We start from the raw sequence: 6,074 nt of genomic DNA on the forward strand, positions 1-6,074 counted from the left end.
AGCATCCCTTCTCCGGATCCAAATATTGAGGGAAAAATAGAAAATTTTATAATGAGAGTTACTGCTTTCCCAGGTCTTGGGAAGCAAAGGATAGGCAAATCCGAAGTTGAGGTTGAGGTTAATCCAGTTGGAATTAGCTTTTTGAAATCAATTTGGACCTAATTGTCAAAAAAAATTAAGTTTGACGGTCAAAATGACAAATTTTATGAAATTAGGGACTAAATTGCAAATTTTAGAATTTCCTCTATAGTGCCAATCGATTCTTTATAGAACCAATTGGATTTTGACTCCCCGACATTGTCTTTTCGGATGACTTTACGTCTATATACAGATTCTAGAAGGTTTGCTTAATGATAATTACTGTTTATCGATAATTATTTAAATTTTAAATAAATAAATAAAAATATTTATCAATATTTTCTAGAATTTATCCCTTTCTCTAGGGTTTCTTTTGAAACCCTACCTCTATAAATAGTAAGAGGTGTTTAGGGTTTCAAGAAGGACATAAGAATTGAGATTTGATTGTAACTGTGATTTCGAGAGAAGAAACATTAAGAAAGAAGAAAAAGAGAGAAAAAAAAATAGAAGAAATTGTAATGATGATCGTAGTTTATATTCCAAGGCACAAGCCACTTAAGAAACATGATTAGACTAGATTTTCATGAATATGCATATTAACAGGGTTTTGAATATAATAATAAGAAATATGGTATTTTTAGATCCAATTTTTTATCAATTAGGATTTTAGATTTGATTAAAATATGTTATAAAGTTAATATTTAGGTCTTCTGCCAATATGATTTAGTAATTAAGCCTAAATAAATCATTATTCTTTTTGCATTGGTAATCTATTGTCAATTTATAGGATTTTAAGGTTTTCAATTATTTAGGTTTTCTTTAGCTTCTCCAACTTTATTTTTTATTTTTTTATCTATTTTCTCTCATTCTAATTAATTTTCAACATCTGTGCATGTCAAAATTAGCTCTAGAGTGTGAAATTGAACTGATAAATAAAGGAAAATTGACAAGAAGCCGCCCTTGGACTCTAGAGCCGATCGACTCTTCATGCATTATCGATCGGCTCTTCATGCATTGCCGATCGGCTCTTCATGCTAGACCATTTATTTTTTATGCATTTTTGGTGTATTTCAGTGTATTCTTTGCCCCTGTATAGTTTTAGGCATTTTTAGTTTTGTAATCATAGTTGTATGCAGGTTGTAATAGCTAAGATTTTCTTTTCTGCTTTATTATCTTTATTATTTATTATTTATTATTTATTATTTATTATATGCTAACCCAATATATGATTACATGATTGATTCATCAAATGGGCCACATAAACTTAGGACTAAAAATTGATCCAACATGAACTTGATAGTCTAATAAGCTAAACCACTTTAACTAGGCCTAAACCCTAAAATCTAATTAGACCAGCGGGCCTTGGCATATTTAGTTAGGGTTTGAACTTAGCTAGGGTTGAGATTATAATAAATGGGCCTTCTTATAATAAGTAGTTCAATAGGTTTAAAGGCTGGAATTCAAAGAGCATAACATGTAATTAGGCTAGAATATGTAGGCCTTGTACATAATTGGTTAATAAGTTAGATTAATAACTTAAATATAGACTGGACTTGAATAAAATGGCTTAGACATAAGTATTTTGTGTATTGTTTCAGCATGCCTGTGTATAAAATGCTTGCATTTATGATGAATATTTTGTTAAACAATAAATTTAAAATCTAATATACACAAATAAGGAAGTTGGCTTTTAGATCCATCTCTAGACTCTATGGCTTAAGCTTCCTTATGGAATATAAGAAAAGCCACTCATTCATAAAAGCATCTCAGCAATTACTTGGTGGCGACTCCCATCTCCCTGCTAGTCTCAGTGACTAGTTAGCGTGTTCCCAATGAGGTTGAAAATCCTTACAGTGCTGTAGTCGCTAAAAATACTTAGGTGCGCGCCCAAAGCCGCCGCCCACAAATGGCAAGCCTTTTGAGTAGGAAAATCAGATCTAGATCATGTATAAGATGAGTTCTTGAAATAATCTTGAATGTTGATTTGAATCTTAATCATGTTTCTTGCATAGTTGCTTTATCTCTTGATGATTGCCATGTGAATCTTGATTATCTTGAATTTTTTAATAGAAAATTTAATTTTTTTGACGATGGATCTTGATGAATCTTCATGAATTCAATTAATTCTAGAATTAATGTGATTAATTAGCCTTGTTAGATCTTTAAATCTTGTTAGATAAGAAGTGTCCTTGTAAGTGTCCTTGTTTGTAAGGATTTCTAAATGAAGTATCCTAGTTGGCATGTAACTCCTTGTCTTAAGATATATCCTAGTTGCCTTAGGATTATAATTACTTGTCCTAATATGATTAAGAGATTAATTAAATGCTTGTTTTAATTAATACAAGTACTATAAATCCTTTAGGACAAGGACTTGTAATTTTAGAATCCTAGTTGGACTAGGAACTTGTCTAGATTAAGAGAAGAGTTTGACTTTTGACTTAAAATTTAGACATAGCTGAAAATTTAATGAATTAAAGAGGAATTTTATTTTTAAATTTGATTTAATTAAATAAAATTTCTCATTATTTTTTTAACCTAGGACTTATGTCTTAGTGTCCTAGTATGATTAGGTTGTTTATCTTAATTAAGACATAAGTTTGACTTTATGTTTTTAATGTTTAATTTTGTATCCTAAAAGGACAGAAAATTAAAATTAAAGATATTTTAAAGGGAACTAGTTATTAATTAAATTTAATTTAATTAATTTTGATTCCCTACAACTTTATTCAACTAAGATTAGATCTTTTTTCTTATTATGACTAGGATTAGTAAAGTATTTTTTGTTAAAGGTTGATTTTATGTCCTTTTTCTTTTGGCTGAAATTTATACTTTCAAATTAGAATATTTTTTATTTTTGAATATAATTTAATTATTTTAATTTTTCATAATTCATTTAGTCCTAATTGCATATCAAATAACTTAAATTATGTTATCTTGATTCTTTTATATGCTTTATTTAATATGATTATATTTGGCATGATGGATGGTTATGGACTATAAAGGCTAATGTCATTGTGTTAAATGGTTGAATATTTTAATTTGATATTTTTGAAATAAGGACTGCATTCCTTGCCTTTCTCTAAATTTCTCTAGGTTGTAAAATTCTTTTCTCTGATACCTCCCCTTGACTGCAACTCACGATTTCTCAAAATCTTATGTAAATGTTTTATATAATTTTAGATTAGTTAGATAGAATTTTATTTTATAATTCGGATGGAGATATGGCACCAAATGGAGATGAAGGGGATATTGCTTCAAGACTTGAAGATCATGAAGGCAATACCTAGGTTTTGACCATCTAGTTATCTTCAATGGCTCGAGATAACTAGTTTAGAAAGTCCATAATTGTTCATAATAGTTTGGCATGCTTAGCTTATATTATATATGTGATGTATGATATATGCATGATCATGCCAAAAGCATGAAACGCTTACATTCAATATTTGTATGTTCATGCAAATGTATGAGACCTTAATCACCGCTTTTTAACAAATCTTTCGTTCAATATTAAGTCACATGTTAAGAATATGATTAAGTTGCCTTCCATAATTAAAATAGGAACTAGAGCTTTGTTCATAGGCTAATTTGTTAGGCATACCCAAGATTACCTATTACCTAAGCATGTTCTCTATTTTAATTGATGGGTTTTACTTAACTATCTTATATAATTTGGATGGGCATACTCATGATTATATAAAGGTAGAGGCATGGATCAGGTGAAATATATATAATTTTCGAAACAGTATAAAATACTTTAGACAAACGTCGTTATCGCCTAATTCATTTAAAATTTTTATAGAGATATAATTTATAAATAGTTGTCTATCTAATTTATTTTAATATGATTTGTTGGGCATACTCAAGTTAATATTAAAATAGATGGGATTCTAGCCCACTAGGATAGCTAAATTGTTAGTATCCCAAATTGATAACGAGGGCTATTGATTTGTATCGAAAAATAGTGGGAGTTAAGTAACTGGTTGCAAGACCTTTACTAGTTACCTCTATATATCAACTTATATTTGTTTATCTTTATATTAGAAGGTTGTAAGAAAAGATGAGTGGCAATCTATCTTTGTGTGGTATCCTTGACACCAACAAGCTTACTGGGCTAAACTTTCTTGACTAGCATCGCAATGTGAGAATTGTTCTTAAATAAAAAAAGAAGCTTTATGTGCTAGACACACTCCATTGTATCTCCCCGTCGAAGATGCACCCTAGGAGGTGGTCCAAGAGTGAAAAAAGCGTCAAGAAGATGATGAACAAGTTGTTTGTGTGTAATTAGGAAGTATGACTTATGAACTACAAGGATAACATGAAAATATAAATGCTCAAACTATCTTACATTTGAAGGAAATGTTTGATGAGTAGTTAAGGAATGAAAGATATGAGACCTCAAAGGAATTGTTCCAATGCAAGATGGCCGAAGGTGCATTTGTGAATGCACATGGACTAAGATGCTTGGATATGTTGAGCATCTAGAGCGTCTTGGTTTTATAATGGACCATGAATTAAGTATAGACTTAATTTTGCAATCTTTACCTAACAGTTTTTCACAGTTTATTATGAACTTTCATACGAATAAGTTGGATACTACAATATCCAAACTTATTACTATGTTAAAGACTATGGAGGGCACAATAAAAAAGAAAAAGGAGTAGTTCTAATGGTAGAACATTCTAAGGCTGCTAAGAGTAAGTCTAAGAAGAAAAAGGGAAACAAAGTCCATAAGCCCAAGAAAGCCTTAAAGGCTATTGGAGGTATCAGCAAGGATAAAGGAAAGTGTCACCATTGTAGGAAAGAAGGACATTGGAGAAGAAACTGCAAGGCTTATCTCACTGCTTTGCAGGATAAAAAGTAAGAACAAGCTTCTATTTCTTAAAAGAAGGAATAGACTAGCTTGAAGGTAATTGTTGCCATTTAGTTTAGTTATTAGTTTTGGTTTTTCTTATTTAGAATTTAATAATTGTTAGTAATTATTTTTCTAGAATAATTATTGATTATTATTTTATTTAATGATGTTTGGCAATTGTTGCCTTATTTAGTTAAATGATTTATGTTTCTAGAATATCGTAGTGGGAGTTTGATAGGTCTTGAAAGAGATCAAGATAAACAAACTAGCATTAAAATGGAACATAGCTTGAAGGTGTTTAGTATAAGATGCACAATCTTAAACTATTCATATACATAAATTTTAGTATGTGATAGGATACAACATATTTATAAGAAATGAAGATCTCTTATGGAATATGTAATTGTATCTCTACTACACTAAGAACTAATGTTTGATTTTAACTCTTAAAGTTGGCATCAAGCCATAAGATTCTATTGTGGATACCATATTATTTAACCAAGTGAAGACTGTGGTGGACCCATCTAAATGGAGTAGCTCCATTAAGGTTCAAGTGAGTTCTTTGAGAAAAACTAATATATAAGTCTTTGCACAAAAGTTGAGCAAAGAAAACTTAATAAGTTACGTACTTAATTAAAGGGTTGATTAGTAATGTAATTATAAGTATCAGTCCAAATAAAATAAATAAGTGTATATGAAAAGGATTAATGGGAGTATAATAATATTTCCTAATATTGTATATTGTGGAGATATAAATAAAGGAAAAAGTGACAAATACTTTATCATGAGATCTATAGAGTTTATGCTTATATGGATTGAGATCTATAGAGATAGATGCTTCAAGCTGCACGAATATTTTAAATTTCGAGTACATAGGCATGTGTGTTAAAGGAGCTAAACATGGAAGAATCAGAGAAAGATTATTGGCGATGTCTCATGACATCTCTCTTTCTAAAGATATGTCCCATTAACACTCATTGAGAAAGGTTATTAATATAATGATTTATGTGAAAGCATAATATTCTATTATTTGTATATTTCATGTTATGTACTAGATTTTGTTGTTAATCTAGATGTGGATTGTGAATGACATAGAATAAACTCATAAGATAGATTCAATTTATTTTTATAAGGAAAGCATGAG

This window comes from Ricinus communis, chromosome 4 (assembly GCF_019578655.1).
Source record: "Ricinus communis isolate WT05 ecotype wild-type chromosome 4, ASM1957865v1, whole genome shotgun sequence".
In the NCBI taxonomy this organism is placed as follows: Eukaryota; Viridiplantae; Streptophyta; class Magnoliopsida; order Malpighiales; family Euphorbiaceae; genus Ricinus; species Ricinus communis.